At 41.4% G+C, this 19,433-nt stretch overlaps 1 long non-coding RNA gene across 2 annotated transcripts in view; it reads right to left on the minus strand.

Annotated features, from left to right (window-relative positions):
- Nucleotides 1-19,433, minus strand: part of LOC133257192 (uncharacterized) — a 136,754-nt gene that overhangs the window by 57,444 nt on the left and 59,877 nt on the right. Inside the window, exon 3 of one of the 2 annotated variants that reach the window (XR_009739443.1) lies at nucleotides 10,121-16,564. The exons of the other annotated variant lie outside the window; for it this stretch is intronic. This is a non-coding gene — a long non-coding RNA (uncharacterized LOC133257192). Of the gene's footprint in view, nucleotides 1-10,120; nucleotides 16,565-19,433 lie in introns of those variants that run through there. 2 annotated transcript variants of the gene reach the window in all.

Below are 19,433 nucleotides of genomic sequence, written 5' to 3' on the forward strand. Positions count from 1 at the left end.
ACGGAGGAACCTGGTAGGCTATAGCCCATGGGGTCGCAAAGAGTCGGACACGACTGAGCGACTTCACTTCTCCACTTCAAGGTAAATCAAGAAATAGTCATATTATGAGGTTAATTAGCAATATGGAGGTTACCACAACACAGAAGTAGTTCAAAGTAGTTGCCTCTGGGCAGGGGAGGGTAACTCAGAGGATTGTTGCTTTTTGAACCAACTGTACGTAATTCTTCAATGTGGTTTTCTTTCTTTTCTTAAAAATTTTTGACCACACCATACAGCATGTGGGATCTTAGGTCCCTGGCCAGGGATTGAACCTGCACCCCCTGTATTGGAGAGAGAAGTCTTAACCACTGGACTGGTGGGGATTTCCTTGATATGGTTTTTGAAGTTTTTTCCTTTTTTTCTTCAGTATGACAAAGATAGAGGTCTTTTAAAAATCCTCCCTACATTCACATTTTGTTATAGTTACCATTAGCTCTTTTCATCCTTAAAATATATTCCTTAATATGTAGTAATAAAAGCCAACATTTATTGAATCATTGTTATGTGCCATCATTCTTAGCACTGCTTTATTTTCATCATCTCATTTAATCTTCACAGGTAACTTATTGTAACTAGACATCTTGAAAAAGTTGTCTGTGTTCACTATCCACATTTGTTTACCATCCAATCTCTCTTCAACCCGCTCCAGACTGATTTTTGCCACCCAAACTCAGCTGAGACTGCTCTCAGTAAGTTCAGTTCAGTTGATCAGTCATGTCCGACTCTTTGTGACCCCATGAACTGCAGCACACCAGACTTCCCTGTTCATCACCAACTCTCAGAGCTTGCTCAAACTCATGCCCATCAAGTCGGTGATGCCATCCAACCATCTCATCCTCTGTCATCCCCTTCTCATCCTGCCTTCAGTCCTTCCCAGCATCAAGGTCTTTTCCAGTGAGTCAGTTCTTCATATCAGGTAGCCAAAGTATTGGAGTTTCAGCTTCAGCATCAGCCCTTCCAATGAATATACAGGACTTATTTCCTTTAGAATTGACTGGTTTGATCTTTTTGCAGTCCAAGGGACTCTCGAGAGTCTTCTCCAACACCACAGTTCAAAAGCATCAATTCTTCAGCTTTCTTTATGGTCCAGCTGTCACATCCATACATGACTACTGGAAAAACCATAGCTTTGACTAGACAGACCTTTGTTGGTAAAGTAATGTCTCTGCTTTTTTAATATGCTGTCCAGGTTGGTGATAGCTTTTCTTCCAAGGAGCAAACGTCTTTCAATTTCATGGCTGCAGTCACCATCTGCAGTGATTTTGGAGCCCAAGAAAATAATGTCTCATTGTTTCCATTGTTTCCCCATCTATTTGCCATGAAGTGATGGGACTGGATGCCATGATCTTAGTTTTTTGAACGTTGAATATTCAGCCAGCTTTTTCACTCTCTCACCCTCATCAGAGGCTCTTAAGTTCCTCTTCACTTTCTGCCATAAGGGTAGTATTATCTGCATATCTGAGGTTATTGATATTTCTCCCAGCAATCTTGATTCCAGCTTGTGCTTCATCCAGCCCAGGGTTTCTCATGATGTACTCTGCATATAAGATAAATAAGCAAGGTGACAATATACAGCCTGATGTACTCCTTTCCCAATTTGGAAACAGTCTGTTGTTCCATGTCTGGTTCTAACTGTTGCTTCTTGATCCGCATACAGATTTCTCAGGAGGCAGGTTAAGGTGGTCTGATATTCCCACCTCTTTGAGAATTCAACACAGTTTGTTGTGATCCACAGTCAAAGGCTCTCCATAAGGACACCCATGATTTCCCTATTGCTGAAACCGGTTACACTTTCAGTGTCTTAAATGCCACTTCTTTCCTCCTTTGCTTCCACAAGATCACACTGTTTTGGTTTTCTTCCTGCTTCTCTGGTTTCTTGTCAGCCTCCTTTAAGGTACTTTCTTCTACTTAGCTCCTAAATGTTGGGTATGCCTCAGAATTCTTTCTTCAGTCTGCTTTTCCTCTCACTTTATATTCCTTTGGAGTATTCATAGACTTATATCGCTTAAGTTACCACTGATGACACTCAAACCTCCATTTCTATCCCAACAGTTCTTTCTCCTGAACTACAACCACTGTGTACCTGACATCCTGTTTTGTGTGTCCCACTAGGACCTCAACTCAACATGTCCCAGGTGAAATACATCATGTTCTCCCATCTCGCCCCTTATTTTGTGTTTCTCAATGACTCTACCACTATCCACACAGCTGCCCACTTCCAAATGTGAACATCATCCTTGATTCCTTAGCTGCCCTCCACATCTAACAACATCTAAGCATCCATTAAGTTCTATGCAGTCTCCATTTTGGATTTCTATTTATCCTCATCTAGGGGGCCACTACCTTAATTTGCTCCACGCCATCTTTTATTTGGACTATGGCAATGGTCTGCTGATTGGTCTCTCTGCCCTCCTGCTTTGGGCCCTTCCTGAGTGCATTCTTGATTTTGCAGCCAGAGAGATTCTTTTTCGTATGCAAATCTGAACCAGCCTCTTCTCTGCTAAAAATGTTCAATGCACCCTCAACCTGGATTCTTGCTGGCTGCTCACCTCTATCTCAGGCTATTTCCTGCTGGCTCCTGCCACACTGAACAGCTTGCAGCCTCCCCACTCTTTCTCCTGTTTCCAGGCATTTGCAGCCACTGCTCGCTCGGCCTGAGATCACCCCTCTCACCCGCTTCTCTCCTTTGCAGTTCCCATTAGTGCTTCTTGATTCAGCTTCCTCCTTGATTCAGCTTCCTCCTTGGTAGAGGTGTTTTCTGACCACAAAGGCTGTATTGGGTGCTCATTCTGTGCGTTTGCACAGGGCCCTATCATAGCACTTACCACACCACCATTTCTACCTGTATCTTCCCTGTTTCTCTCACTAAAATTGCAAACCTGTAGGGGGTAGATAGTAGATGATTCTTCCTGGCTGACAGCATCCACCCATTGAATGAATTATGAGAGGTGGTACTATGCATTAGAAAGAACATGGAGTCTGGATTCAGACCGACTAGATTTTGGCTTCTTCCTCTTGGTTTTTTCAGTTGTAAGATGCAGATCACAGAGCAGCTCACAGAGCTGCTAGGGAGATGAAATGAGGTACCTAGCACAAGATGTGGCACATTGGAGCCTGGAGTCAAGTGTGTGCTCCCTTACCCAACTCAGAGCAACCTGAGAACCCGGTTTGAGGGGAACAGGATGAATTCAGGGTAGGTCATGCAGAAGGAGAAGCCAGTGGGGAGCAGAGAGTGAGTCGGGCCTGAAGCTGGAGTGGGAGCTGGAGGTACAGGTTTAGGAGTCATCAGCACTCAGTCCTGAGGCCTAGGAGTAAATGAGACTGTACATTGGGGAAGGCTTGGGCCTAGGTTTGCCTTCCCAAAAGAAGGAAGAAGTGTTCTGAGGAATGTTAGAGAAGAACCGGAATAATGAGAGAGAAGCAACAGTGTCACACACTGCAGAGAGGCTGAGGAGAATGTGTCAGTGGGCTTGAACTTAATGAGGTCATTGACGTCCTTGGAAAGACTGTCAGTGTCTGTTTTGTGTGGTTAATCATGTGGGACTTGGAGTTCCACAGCAAAAGCCATCGAACTGATAAGCAGGGAAGGAAGAGCTGAAGACAACAATAGCAGCAAAAACTGTTCATAAAGGCTGAGTTGGGGCACAAGCCAATGCCCAGATGCCAGGGCTCTTCCCCACCTCTCTTAGTCAATAGTCCTTTAAAATATCATTGGTTCATTAATATGAAAACTAAGGCTTAAAGAAGTTAATTAACTTTTTGGAAGTAAGTGACTTCACAGCCCTTGCTCTTAATTGGCCTGCTGGGGGTGGGGCAGTTTGGGGGAGGGGACCTGGAGAAATCAGTCTGGGAGTCAATGGAGAGGTGTGGCAAGGCTTCTGGATAGTTAGGGGATGTTTTATATATATAACATAGCTTCCCTGGTGGCTCAGAGGTTAAAGCATCTGCCTCCAATGTGGGAGACCCAGGTTCAATCCCTGGGTCGGGAAGATCCCCTGGAGAAGGAAATGGCAACCCACACCAGTATTCTTGCCTGGAGAATCCCAGGGACAGAGGAGCCTGGTAGGCTACAGTCCATGGGGTCGCAGAGTCGGACACGACTGAGTGACTTCACTTCACTTCACTTATATATATAATATACTTCCCTGACACTGTGGGCCAAGTCGTGAGTGAAGTTTGCACGCACGCATGCGTGCTAAGTTGCTTACTGTACACCAAAGGCTACATCTAGAGCTGCACAGCTCCACAACATTTCTGCACTCATAGAATGTTCTCCATCTGTGCTGTTGAATACAGTAGCCATTAACCACATGTAGCTACTGAGTACTTGAAATAAGGCTGCTGTGACCAAGGAATCGAACTTTTAATTGTATTTAGTTTATTAGTTAATTTTAATTAGTTTATTTTTAAACATTTTTATTTATTTTCTATTTTTTAGCCACACCATGTGGCATGCAGGATCTTAGTTCCCTGACCAGGGATGGAACTGGCATCCCCTGCAGTGGATGTGCAGCTCCTTAACCACTGGACCACCATGGTAGGCCCTAATTTTAATTAAATTTAAATTTTAAAACAACTCATGAATTTATTGAAAAATTATAAGTATATTTTGAAAAATAGTATTTGTTGCTGTTCAGTCACTAAGTCGTGTCCAACTCTTTGCAACCCCATGAACTGTAGCATGCCAGGCTCCTCTCTCCTTCAGTATCTCCTGGAGTTTGCTCAAATTCATGTCCATTGAGTTGATGATGCTATCTAACCATCTCATCCTCTGCTGCCTTCTTCTCCTTTTGCCTTCAATCTTTCCCAACATCAGGGTCTTTTTCACTGAGTTGGCTCTTCACATCAGGTGGCTAAATTACTGGAGCTTCAGCTTCAGCTTCAGTCCTTCCAATGAATATTCAGGGTTGACTTTCTTTAGGATTGACTGGTTTGATCTCCCTGCAGTCCAAGGGACTCTCAAGAGTCTTCTCCAGCACCACAGTTCAAAAGCATCAATTCTTTGGATAAAACTACTTTTTCAATTAAAAATTTTATTAACATTCAAACTGATATTTGTTGTACATGTAATAATATACACTAGATTTCTAAGACATATGAAAGAAATGAATGTGAAATAGCTCATTAATACTTTTTAATTGGCTACATGTTGAAATGCTAATGTTTTCAATTGTGCTGTGCTTAGTTGCTCAGTTGGGTCCGACTCTTTTCGACCCTTTGGACTGTAGCCTACCAGGCTCCTCTGTCCATGGGATTTTTCAGGCAAGAATACTGGAGTGGATTGCCATTTTCCTCCTCCAGAGGATCTTCCTGATCCAGGGGTCAAACTTGCATCTCCTATATTTCCTGCATTGGCAGGCGGATTCTTTACCTGCTGAGCCATCAGGGAAGCCCCAAAATTTTTGATGTGTTTATTTAAATAAGTATATTATTAAAATTAATTTCACCTGGTTGTAGAAAAAAATTTAATGTGGCTACTAGAAAAATGTTAATTGAACCTATGGTAGGTATTATATTTCCACTGGATAGCTTTGCTCTGAAGGTAGGGTCCTGGTACTAACAGAAGTTTCAGTCAAGTGGTGGAGTTGGAAGGCCTTTCCCCACCTTTTACTATGCTAGTTGTCTCCATTTGTTCTTTCTCTCCATCCTTATTTCTCACACCCCTGAGGTAGGGAAGGGATTAGGTACCTAATCATACCTCTATAAGGTGTTTAATTTTAAAAGACAGCAGAGGTCATGTAGCTGCTTCACATAAAGAAGTGGCTCACTGTAACTGGATTTAAGGCCTCTGAGGCGGGTATTTGGCCTTCTAAAAGTCTCTGTTGATAGGTGTTGGTGGCATCCTTCTTAGATTTCCAAGATTGTCCCGATTTACAGGTTCTGACCATGTAAGTATTCACACTTGTCAAACTTTGAATCCCAGTTTAAAATTCCAAAATGTGTATCTATGGGAAATTATATGTTCTGCTTGTCTATAATACCACTTTATTATTAAAAATGGGCTTTTCTGAGGAGTTGAAGGATACGTGTACTTGCAAACCTGTTTCGCTAAAGCCCCAAATCAGAGCTGGCATTTCTGGGTGACAGAATAAAACACTGACAATTGTACATCTCCAAAGTTGGCTCTTTGGAGCCTCTATTAAAAGGACATGGAGTAGAATCTCTTATTTATTTTTGATTTTAAAACAATGTAGCCTTGGGGAAAACAACAGAGAGAGGGCATTTGGGTACACTCACATTGTTGCTGAGAGGACTAAATGAACTCATATATGTAAGATGCTTGGACCAGTGTCTGAAATACCATGAACCCTCAACTCAGTCAATGTTAACTATTAATATAAAATAGGCACAGGATACTGCTAGCACACACACATTGTTAGAAAACATAAGGTTAGAACAGTCAGACTCCAGGGAGCTGGGTACAGCTGGACCTCAAGAACTTTGGATGCTGCAGGCACTCTCTGTCTCTCGTCTGTGCCTCTGTGTGTGCTGATTTCAGTCTTGCTCACTGCAGATGAGCTTCCTCACGTGGCCAGAAACCAACAACTCCCAAAACTATCTCTTACAATTTCTTCCAACTGGAGAGAGCTTCTTCTGAGTTATAGCTGGAAAAAAAAAAATCCAAGGGAAGGGCTACAGGTGACTTTAGCTTAGCTCAGGTACCCATCCTTAGACCAGCCTACTTTGGTGGTGGGAGTGAGGACATACAAGAGCCTGGTTGCTCCCATGGAAAACCAATGGTTGGAGTTTGGGTAGAGAAATTCCCCAACATAAAGGAGACTGTTGAGCACACCCCTGCCAGACTCAGACGTGTGCTGGGGACTGCCAGAGAAAAGCCTAGCCCCAGCTCAAAAACTGCAGCAAATTGAGCCTGTCATTTAACTGCTTCCATTGCAGCTCATCACTAAGTCCTTTCTTAAAGGGACATTCAAACAACCTATCTCTCCATGGTTGCCAAGGTTTACCCTTTGTGCCATGGATTTACTTCTCCACATAACAGGTTCAGGGAGTAGCTCCTCCATGTTCCTCCATCCTGTAGGGTCTGAGCTTTTGTTAACCATACCCTTCTCTGGCTGGGATTACTGCACTTGTGCTGACCTTGGAACACCGGGTCGGAGTTAGGTATGAACACTGCCTATGCACTTGCTTATTGCTCTGGAGACTATCTCAGAAGGAACAGCCTGGGGGAAAACAAGGAGATCTGGACTATGTCATTGTGGTGTCTTGGGAAAGATAGATCAAAGAAAGTTTTGTAGTATGCAATCAGAAATAAAAGCTGGACTCAGAGTGGACTCTGCACCTCAGCCCAGTAGAGGCTGCAGGTCCCCTGACCCATTGCACCAAATTTCGTGTTTCTGTTCCCATTCTTGTTGCTCACTCCCGGACCTTTAGGGCAACAGTTGGCGCCCAACATGGGGCTGGAGCGAAAGTGAAAATACAGCGACGCAGAACCTGGGACGGTTGAGAGGCCTCTGAAAATTCTCGCTGGTAAGTCTTCAGGCATTCAGGGTTAAAGTGGGAAATGTTGAGAGTGCAGAACACTATCGCCCATATATTTGTTTATTAAGACAGCTCTTGAAAGCGTGAGGAGCTTCTATTAGTGAAGGGCGATTATTAGAATTGTTACAAGCAGTGGATAAATATTGCTGCTGTTTCCCGTCAATAGGGACCTTAGATTTAAAAGTCTGGAAAAAAAATTAATAAAAGTCTGGAAAAACATTGGAGCCAAGTTAAAGAAAGAACATACAAAAGGAACTCTGCTCCCTGTTTATATTTGGAGTACATGGGCATTAATTAAGTCAGTACTGGGACCTTTGCAGACTTCTGATTCTTTTGATGAAAGACATGACGATTCTTTTGAAAAACTTCAAAATCAATATAGGGAGGCCAGTCACTAAATTATGTCCAATCAAGGTTATATACCAAGATTGGGACTGGGCAAAAAATCAACAAGGAAGAATTTATGCTTTGAATGCTCAAGATTTCAAACCTCCCCACCCCCTTTTTAATTGGTGGCTCAGATGGTAAAGCGTCTGCCTGCAATGCAGGAGACCTGGGTTCGATCCCTGGGTCAGGAAGATCCCCTGGAGAAGGAAATAGCAACCCACTCCAGCATTCTTGCCTGAAAATCCCATGGTCGATGGAGCCTCACAGGTTACAGTCCATGGGGTCACAAATAATCAGACACGACTAAGTGACTTTATTTTCTTTCATTTTTCCTTTTCACTAGCGGTCACTGCTCCTATTAATCTTCCTCCACCCACACCTATACCTCTTAATTGGAAAATTGATCAACCTGTGTGGATAGAGCTACTGCTGCTAAGTCACTTCAGTCGTGTCTGACTCTGTGCGACCCCATAGACGGCAGCCCACCCGGCTCCCCTGTCCCTGGGATTCTCTAGGCAAGAGCACTGGAGTGGGCTGCCATTTCCTTCTCCAATGCATGAAAGTGAAAAGTGAAAGTGAAGTCGCTCAGTCTTGTCCCACCCTCAGCGACCCCATGGACTGCAGCCTTCCAGGCTCCTCTGTCCATGGGATTGTCCAGGCAAGAGTGCTGGAGTGGGGTGCCATTGCCTTCTTTGGTGGATAGAGCAGTGGCTTCTAAAACAAGAAAAATTGGATGCTTTACATAAATTAATTAATGAACAGCTTAGCAAGGGACATATTATTGAGTCCTTTAGCCCTTGGAATTCTCCAGTGTTCGTTATACAAAAGAAATCTGGTAAATAAAAAATGCTTACTGATTTGAGAGCTGTTAATGCTGTTATTGTTCCAATGGGTACTTTACAACCTGGTCTACCTAATCCTAGTATGATTCCAAGAAATTGGCATTTGTTTGTTACTGATCCCAAAGATTGTTTTTTCACTATTCCTTTATACCCTGATGATCAACCTACATTTGCCTTTTCAATTCCTTCCATTAATTTAAAGGAGTCACATAAAATATTTCAATGGACTGTGTTACCTCAAGGTATGCTTAACAGTCCCACTATTTGTTGAAATGTTGTAGCCAAGGCTTTACACCCAGATAGCAATTTCCTCATGTATATATCATTAATGATATACTGTGACTACAAAAAAGAGAAATGACATTTTTGACACTGAATGGCCATGATATTCTTTAGACTCTGGAGAAAACTGGTTAAAATAAAATCTTTTTTGAAATTGCAAAACTGGTTCTTCTTACACATGCAGTTAGGAAAAAGTTGACTTGTTAAAATACTTTTTTGGAGCTCCAATTCTGCCTGGGAAACAAAAACAGGCTAGGGAAAAAACCTGAAGTTAGCTCTTATCATGTCCTTGGGATACACAGCCCACTCTATCTGGGATTCCAGCCATAAACAAATTGGTAGAACTCAAACCAAAAAAAAAAAAAAGATGGGGCAAAAAGATATTTTAAATTTCAAGCGAAAAACTGTGTCTGTCTGTCTAAATTTATCTGTGTCTCAGTGTGTGTCTTTGTTTTTGGATAATATGAAGTTAATTTATATATGAGCATTATTTAAATTCAGGTTCACATGAGCTGAAAAATATTCAATATTAAATATCTAACATTGATGTTTGTTTGCTAATCTAATTAAGACATGTCTTATGTCATCAACATTGTGTAATACTTTTATTGTCCCTAGGTTTAAGGTAAACTAAATTTGTCAACAAAAAAGTAATTCTTTATATATATAAATATATATAAGTGAGATGAAAACTTTTAGATAAACTCTATTAAAAATAATTATATTTTAGAAATGTCTATCTAAAATAATCTCTGAGGATTGAGGTAACTTAAATTTCTAGAGTTGTACTAAACTAAATGATAAAAGTTTATTGAATAGCTAGGTCATTTCCAAATAAAGTAAGATTTTAAAACATTAATTACTGAACACTAACTTCCTCTTACAGAAAGTTTCTCTTACAGAAAAACTAAAGAGATTTTGGACTACTAATAAATATGTTCGGTGCCTCCTGAGATGTTCTCTATTAAAAAAAAAAAAAAAAGCAAAAAAGCCAATGTTAAAAAAAAATTAAAACTGGTATTTATGTTCACCAATCTATAAAATGCTAATATACGACAGTTCACGGTTGCTAAAGAAAAGTAAGATGTGTGTTTTTAATAAAAAGTTATAAGGAATGGAGTTACATTCTATTAAGGAAAAAGGAAGTACATCTAAACTGACAAGTGGCTGTTCTCTGAAAGGGCAAATGGAGTGATGAATACAAAAGTGTAAAAGAAGTTTGTGCAAGTGGAAGAGAGTTTTATGCATGATACAAGTTTCTTAAGACATTAAACTGCCTTTGAAATATTTTATTGTTACTTTGACTAAGTTAATAACTATTGTTTCACAATGAATATAAGCTGTTACCAATCTGAAATTTGATTTTTTCTTCCTTTAAAAAAAAAACCAAAATCTTCTTGGAATATGACTTTTGATAATAGACCATATAAATTTCCATCTAAGTGATTCCTAAATTGATGCTTTTGAACTGTGGTGTTGGAGAAGACTCTTGAGAGTCCCTTGGACTGCAAGGAGATCCAACCAGTCCATCCTAAAGGAGATCAGTCCTGGGTGTTCATTGGAAGGATTAATGTTAAAGCTGAAACTCCAATACTTTGGCCACCTGATGCGAAGAGCTGACTTATTTGAAAAGACTCTGATGCTGGGAGGGATTTATATGCTTGTTTTGCTGTTGTGTACCAAAAACTATTAAAAAACTGATAATGGCCCTGTTTATACCAGTAGAACATTCCAACAATTTCTTAAAATTTGATCTATAAAACATTCTACTGATATTCCCTATAATCCACAAAGTCAGGCCATAATGGAGAGGGCTAATTAATCACTTAAATATATAATCCAAAACCAAAAAGGGGGAAATGACATAGGACAATAAACAATATCAAATAAAGCTTTATTTACTCTCAGTTTTTGAATATTTCAACACAAGCTATGGAAACTGCAGCTGAGCGACATTTTCAGGCTAGATCCACAAATACAATTAAGACTGTGATTTGGTGGCAAGATCCACTAACAAATGCTTGGTCAGCAAGAAAGTTAATTACATGGGAAAGAGGGTTTGCTTGTATCCTCCCAGGAGAAGATCTAGAACCTGTGTGGATTCCAGCTCGTAGAGTAAAACTGAGCAGAAACAACCAGTGACTCCAGACAACCTCATCATGGTTATGTTTGCCCTGATAACCATCGCAGTGAGTATACCCCCGGTTTTAGCAAAAGCAAAGAATTATACTTATTGGACATATATACTTAACCCCCCATTACTAAAACCCATTGATTGGGGGGAGGCTATGATCCCCATTTATGTTAATGATTCTTCCTGGATACCAGGACCTGAAGATACACGCCTTCCTCTTGTTTAAAAAGAGGAAGGGGCTCCCTTCAGTGTTACTTATGGGTATGAATCCTGGCCAATTTGTGTAGGACCAGCTACAGGATGTGTTAAATTATCTATGCAAGCCTGGCTGTCCACTAATTCTTTAAATCATAACTACACTAGTGTTCAACTACATCTTCTCGCTGGTCTGAGTTTTGCTTACAACGACTTAGAACCCAGTAATGACACCAAATCAGACAGACCTTTCTGTGAGCATCGCAAGCTGTGGACTGAAAAACAAGATTGTATTCCGTGGGATAATTGCCGCGGGACTGAAGGAGTAATTTTGATTAATGGTTCCTATGGAATTGTATGGGACTGTCCTCTAAGGGGTATGCAGTCTCTAATTGCTCTCATCAAAATCAGTCCTACAATCCTCACAAAAGGCTGTGTTCAGTTCAGTTCAGTTCAGTCGCTCAGTCGTGTCCGACTCTGCGACCCCATGAATCGCAGCATGCCAGGCCTCCCTGTCCATCACAAACTCCCGGAGTTCACTCAGACTCACGTCCATCGTGTCAGTGATGCCATCCAGCCATCTCATCCTCTGTCGTCCCCTTTTCTTCCTGCTCCCAGTCCCTCCCAGCATCACAGTCTTTTCCAATGAGTCAACTCTTCGCATGAGGTGGCCAAAGCACTGGAGTTTCAGCTTTAGCATCATTCCTTCCAAAGAAATCCCAGGGCTGATCTCCTTCAGAATGGACTGGTTGGATTTCCTTGCAGTCCAAGGGACTCTCAAGAGTCTTCTCCAAAACCACAGTTCAAAAGCATCAATTCTTCGGCGCTCAGCCTTCTTCACAGTCCAACTCTCAAGGTGCATAAAGTCTTTGACCATACTAACATTACCACTCATTCAGATCATCCAATTATATGGCATGGTAATGACATGTCACCCCCCGTTTCCACAATTGAATCAAGGAAGAGGGCAAAGGGAGATTTGGAAATTTACTTTAAGTCTTAAAAAATTCCAAGTTTGGGATGGACATTATTCCAATAAAACTAATTATTCATTGACATTTAATACCAGTACAAACTGGACATTTTCTATTCAGGCTTGTGTGAGAGATCTTATGTGCTCTTGAAAGGAACAGTTTCTATCAATGAAAGTGTACAGAAACTTTCTTGCCAGGATTGCAAATTATATACTTGCTTATATTCTTCACTTTATAATTCTAATTACTCATTTGTTGTATTAAAAAGGAGACTGGGAATATGGCTTCCAGGAAATCAAACCAGACCTTGGGAAGGCTCCCCTGAAATACATGCTCTTTTAAAGGTTATAAGGAAAGTACTGCAACATTCCAAAAGGTTTACTGGACTCCTTATAGCACTATTGTGGGAATTATTGCTATAGCCACAACCACAGCAGTAGCCAGGGTGGCACTGCATCAAACTATACAAACGACTACATTTGTATAGTAGTGGCACCAAAATGCAAGTTCTGCCTGGGGAAGTCAAACCCACATCGACCAAAAAATTAATGGACGATTGACTGATTTAGAAAATACAGTTCTACTAGGGGACAAAGTGCAAAATTTCAAATTACAGATTCATCTTCAGTGTGATTGAAATATCTCTTCATTTTGTGTCACACATAAGTATAATCAAAGTACATATACTTGGGATCAATTATCTAAACTTTGAGAGGAAACATTCGTAATAATCTATCCACTTCCAGCTGTCTCAGACAGTAAAGAATCCACCTACAATGCAGGAGACCTGGGTTCGATCCCTGGGTTGGGAAGATCGATAGATTATTACAAATGTTTCCTCTCAAAGTTTAGATAATTGATCCCAAGTATATGTACTTTGATTATACTTATGTGTGACACAAAATGAAGAGATATTTCAATCACACTGAAGATGAATCTGTAATTTGAAATTTTGCACTTTGTCCCCTAGTAGAACTGTATTTTCTAAATCAGTCAATCGTCCATTAATTTTTTGGTCGATGTGGGTTTGACTTCCCCAGGCAGAACTTGCATTTTGGTGCCACTACTATACAAATGTAGTCGTTTATATAGTTTGATGCAGTGCCACCCTGGCTACTGCTGCGGTTGTGGCTATAGCAATAATTCCCACAATAGCTGCTATAGAGTGCCTGATGAACTATGGAATGAGTTCGTGACATTGTACAGGAGACAGGGATCAAGACCATGCCCATGGAAAAGAAATGCAAAAAAGCAAAATGGCTGTCTGCAGAGGCCTTACAAATAGCTGTGAAAAGAAGAGAAGTGAAAGGCAAAGGAGAAAAGGAAAGATATAAACATCTGAATGCAGAGTTCCAAAGAATAGCAAGAAGAGATAAGAAAGCCTTCCTCAGTGATCAATGCAAACAAATAGAGGAAAACAACAGAATGGGAAAGACTAGGGATCTCTTCAAGAAAATCAGAGATACCAAGGGGACATTTCATGCAGAGATGGGCTCGAGAAAGGAAATGGTATGGACCTAACAGAAGCAGAAGATATTAAGAAGAGATGGCAAGAATACACAGAACTGTACAAAAAAGATCTTCATGACCCGGATAATCATGATGGTGTGAACACTCACCTAGAGCCAGACATCCTGGAATGTGAAGTCAAGTGGGCCTTAGAAAGCATCACTATGAACAAAGCTAGTGGAGGTAATGGAATTCCAGTTGAGCTATTCCAAATCCTGAAAGATGATGCTGTGAAAGTGCTGCACTCAATATGCCAGCAAATTTGGAAAACTCAGCAGTGGCCACAGGACTGGAAAAGGTCAGTTTTCATTCCAATCCCAAAGAAAGGCAATACCAAAGAATGCTCAAACTACCGCACAATTGCACTCATCTCACACGCTAGTAAAGTGCTGCTCAAAATTCTCCAAGCCAGGCTTCAGCAATATGTGAACTGTGAACTTCCTGATGTTCAAGCTGGTTTTAGAAAAGGCAGAGGAACCAGAGATGAAATTGCCAACATCCGCTGGATCATGGAAAAAGCAAGAGAGTTCCAGAAAAGCATCTATTTCTGCTTTATTGACTATGCCAAAGCCTTTGACTGTGTGGATCACAATAAACTGTGGAAAATTCTGAAAGAGATGGGAATACCAGACCACCTGATCTGCCTCTTGGGAACTTTGTATGCAGGTCAGGAAGCAACAGTTAGAACTGGACATGGAACAACAGACTGGTTGCAAATAGGAAAAGGAGTCCGTCAAGGCTGTATATTGTCACCCTGCTTATTTAATTTCTGTGCAGAGTACATCATGAGAAACGCTGGACTGGAAGAAATACAAGCTGGAATTAAGATTGCCGGGAGAAATATCAATCACCTCAGATATGCAGATGACACCACCCTTATGGCAGAAAGTGAAGAGGAACTAAAAAGCCTCTTGATGAAAGTGAAAGAGGAGAGTGAAAAAGTTGGCTTAAAGCTCAACATTCAGAAAACGAAGATCATAGCATCCGGTCCCATCACTTCATGGGAAATAGATGGGGAAACAGTGGAAACAGTGTCAGACTTTATTTTTCTGGGCTCCCAAATCACTGCAGATGGTGACTGCAGCCATGAAATTAAAAGACGCTTACTCCTTGGAAGGAAAGTTATGACCAACCTAGATAGCATGTTCAAAAGCAGAGACATTACTTTGCCAACAAAGGTTCGTCTAGCCAAGGCTATGGTTTTTCCTGTGGTCATGTATGGATGTGAGAGTTGGACTGTGAAGAAGGCTGAGCGCCGAAGAATTGATGCTTTTGAACTGTGGTGTTGGAGAAGACTCTTGAGAGTCCCTTGGACTGCAAGGAGATCCAACCAGTCCATTCTGAAGGAGATCAGCCCTGGGATTTCTTTGGAAGGAATGATGCTAAAGCTGAAACTCCAGTGCTTTGGCCACCTCATGCGAAGAGTTGACTCATTGGAAAAGACTCTGATGCTGGGAGGGATTGGGGGCAAGAGGAGAAGGGGATGACAGAGGATGAGATGGCTGGATGGCATCACTGACTCGATGGACGTGAGTCTCAGTGAACTCCGGGAGTTTGTGATGGACAGGGAGGCCTGGTGTGCTGCGATTCATGGGGTCGAAAAGAGTCGGACACGACTGAGCGACTGATCTGATCTTATCCTTAGATATTACAAGGCTACTATTTCTATTATGCAAAATGTTCACTTTACAATTACTCCCAGAAACTGCTTTATTTAAAGAAATTGAGGAAAGCTTACATAAACTTAACCCCATGATGTGGATTAAAACTTTAGGGGGAGGATTACTTGGTACTATAATGTCAGGATGTATATTTTTAACTGTTTTGTGTCTAGTCCTCAGATGCACAAGAAAAACCATCTGAGAACTGATGAAGAAAAAAGTTGTTCAGACAGCGTAAATACTCCTGCAAAAACAAGAAGGGGGAGATGTAGTGGGAATTCCTAATAATGTACTTTCACAGCCTTGAGAAATTTCACAGAAATAGCACCTAGAAAAACAGCATATATTAAGAAACTGTGTTAATGATTACTTTTCATGTTTTTCTTAGAATAATAGCCTTGTTACAAACCCCAAGGCCAGACCAGAAGGGAGTATGACTGGGATCATGAAATCATGGACCATGGAACACCAGGTTGGCGTTAGGTATGAACACTGCCTACACACTTGCTGACTGTTCCCAAGACTATCCCAGAAGGGAACGGCCTGGGGTAAAAACAAGGAGATCTGGACTATGTCAATGCAGTGTCTTGGGAAAGATAGATCAAAGAAAGTTTTGTAGTCTGCAATCAGGAATAAAAGCTGGACTTAGACTGGACTCTGCACCTCAGTCCAATAGAGGCTGCAGAGACCCATTGTACCAGATTTCGTGTTCTGTTTCCATTCTCGTCGCTCGCTCCCGGACCTTTAGGGCAACACTTACGGTTGCAGTTCAGTGACAGATTGCCAAGAGGCACCCATGTGGGTCCCCTGATTTCCACACATAGTCTTCCTCTCTCCCATTGTATAGCGGGAGCCCTGCCTCCACTTGCTGATCAGGGACAATGACCACTCCCAAGATTGTGACTCTTCTTCCAGTCTGTTGCTCCTCAGACGCAGGAATCCAAAGTGCCCAGGCAGCAGCCATAGTTGGTCATTTGCTATGTTCAATGGCAATCGTACACTCCCTGACCAGGCCCTCCAACCCTGCAGAGTCCAGAGCTGCTGGAATAGGAAACAGAAAATCCTCCAGTGAGGTGAAGGTAAGTGGAGCTACTTCTGCTTCCACTTCTTGGTTCCTAGGCACAGATTTCCTTCCTACTGGGGACACAGCACTATATAGAGACCTCTGATTCAGTGCATATACTGCATCCAGGAGCAATGCCCAGTTCTTAAAAGTCTTGCCTCCAATATAGCATTTCAGCTATGCTTTCATCAGGTCATTCCTTCACTCTATCAGGTCAGCAGCTTCTGGTGCTGCCATGAATCACAAGGTCCTGGCCCAAATACCCACAGCTCATTTATTCAGAACAGGGTCCTCTGGTCATATCTTAGGTTGTGTGGGATACTATGCTTGTGGATCAAATACTCTGTAAGCCCCTGGATACCTGTGCAGTGGTAATGGCTGCAACTCTGATGTTAGGAAAAGCAAATCCATATTCAAATAAATGTCCATTTATGTGAGAATGAACTTGTCTTCTGGGATGCCAGGGACCCAATTATTCTACTTATAACCGGTCGGCCTCCTCAAGGAAGAAAGCCATATGAGAGGCTGGGCTTTGGTCTCTGACAGGTTGGATATTCAGAGGCAGTAACTATGAGGTCGTCCTTTGTGTGCATGCTAAGTCCCTTCAGTCGTGTCCAACTCTTTATGACTGCATGGACTGTAGCCCATGAGGCCATTGGGTCCATATGTAGCTTCTGTCTCTGCCATTGTGGCCACTCTGTTCATGCGCCCATTGTGCCAATTCCAGTGACAAAGCTTGCACCTACAATCAAGCTGACTCATCTGTAACAAGATTGGCCTTTTTCCTCCTCCTTTAGCTGATCATACTGGATGTCCCCCTGGCCACAGAGGTGAGCTAAGGGAGGAACACTATTGCTCTTAGCAGGTCCAGTATATCCCAGTCAAGTTATTTAACCACAAGTATCAATTTGGCAGCCAGAAGAGGAGGTGGCATAGCACCAGGGAAGGGATTGGTTGCCTGTGCCATCCTACACAGGGAGGGGCAGGCCACAGGAGGGGGCTCAGGAGAGTCTGCAGAGCCACTGTCTTTGAGGGTATCCACTGAGATGTTATCATTCCATGTTTCAGGACTGCAGGTTTTCTCAACCAGAGTATAATGGACCTGCGACGTCTGAGCATTCAACTGTTTGGGGGGCTCCTAACTATCAGATCCTGAGTTTACTCCTCGGTGTGCTAACTCTTCTACTTTCTAAGCTACCAAAGAGATCTTCTGGCTCTTGTATTTACCTGTAACTGTTTGTTAATTGCCCTCCATTTCCAATTATTCCTCTGTAAGATGTCAATGCAACTTTTTAATTCCCGACCAATTCCATTACCCTTATGCTTAATCACATGCATTTAAAAAGGCTTGAATCATCTCACCAGCCAGGGCATTCCGCACTGGGATGGCACTCTCTCAAGTCACTACTGGTGATATTTTTAGCAACTGGGCTACCACTTGTGGCTGAGACTATCCATGACCACATACCACTTGGACGGGGGAATCCTCCTTGACAGCAGGGAGGTATGTGGTCTAGTCCTCAAACTGAGTTTGTCATTTTAGTCCACTTCCAGAACCACTTGTGTCAGTGGGTCCTCTGGGCAGCAGATATCAAGGCAGGGTTAGAAACTCAAGAGGTTTATTGCTGATAACACCTATTAAAGGACAAAAGGGAAAAGGAGCAGGAGTAGTCAGGATAAATCTTTAGAGCGTGATACAGGTCTGACACCTGGAAAGGAGAAGGGAAAGGAAGAAAGACAGAATAGTAAGAGCCTTAAACTGAAGTATGGCTTTGACAAAATCTTGGCCATGCTTAGTTACCTATCTATCACCTCCCAGCCTATTTCAGGTGAAATAGACTGGGCGCTTCCTGGAGATGGTGGCTCTGGTGCGTAGTAACTGGAGGACAGAGGAGGGCTTCTGAGGTTTCGGTAATGATCTGTTTCTTAGTCTGGGTTTCATGTGTGTGGTCATTTTATAAAATTTTATCAAGCCCAGCTTTTATTTGTGAACTTTCATGAATATATGGTATATTTCTATTTTTTTTAAGTATTTTTTCTTAGGAAACTTAAATTTCCATCGGTGTAGGACCTGTTACATAAATTATAGGACAGTCATACAATGGAATGATGAAATGGTTTTAAAATGATGATGAAAATCTATATTTACTGGTACTAAAGTATGTTTGTGATATAGCATTTTTAAATTAAAAAAAGTGACAAAAGATATGTTCAATATGAAGCCTTTTACCAAAAATGTAATAAGGCATATTTTTGTACTTAAAGGATTATGGGTATTTTACATAAAATATTAATAGTGGTTACTTTGGACAGTATATTAATGATTATTATTTTATCTTTTTAATGTAGTTTTTAAATTTTTATAATGAAAATTTAATACTTTTCTAGTCAGATCTCTTCCCCAAAAAGCATTTAAAAATAAATAAATTGGCCTATGTTTTAAAATAAGTAATGAATCTATCTTTCAAGGCTCACACTGAGCATCTACAATGAACAGAACTTTGTGCTAGGTTTTTACAGAAATTAAAAAAAATTTTTTTTTAATTTTTTTATGAGGATAAACTTTGGGAGTTTATCCTCTTCTTAGAGAGGTGACAGACACACACAGAATTAGAGAGTTAGTTTACAGTCAACAGCCAGGTTATGAGATCCTATCCTTTAGGGTAGGGAACAAAAGCTTTTTTTTTATTGGGACTTCCCTAGTGGTCCAGTGGCTAAGACTGCACACTCTGAGTGCAGGGGGCTGGGTTTGATCCCTGGTCAGGGAACTAGATCCCATATGCCACAACTAAGACCTGATGCAGCCAAATAGATAAGCTTTTTTTTTTTTAAAAAAAAGCTTATTTA

This window comes from Bos javanicus, chromosome 11 (genome assembly GCF_032452875.1).
Source record: "Bos javanicus breed banteng chromosome 11, ARS-OSU_banteng_1.0, whole genome shotgun sequence".
NCBI lineage: Eukaryota > Metazoa > Chordata > Mammalia > Artiodactyla > Bovidae > Bos > Bos javanicus.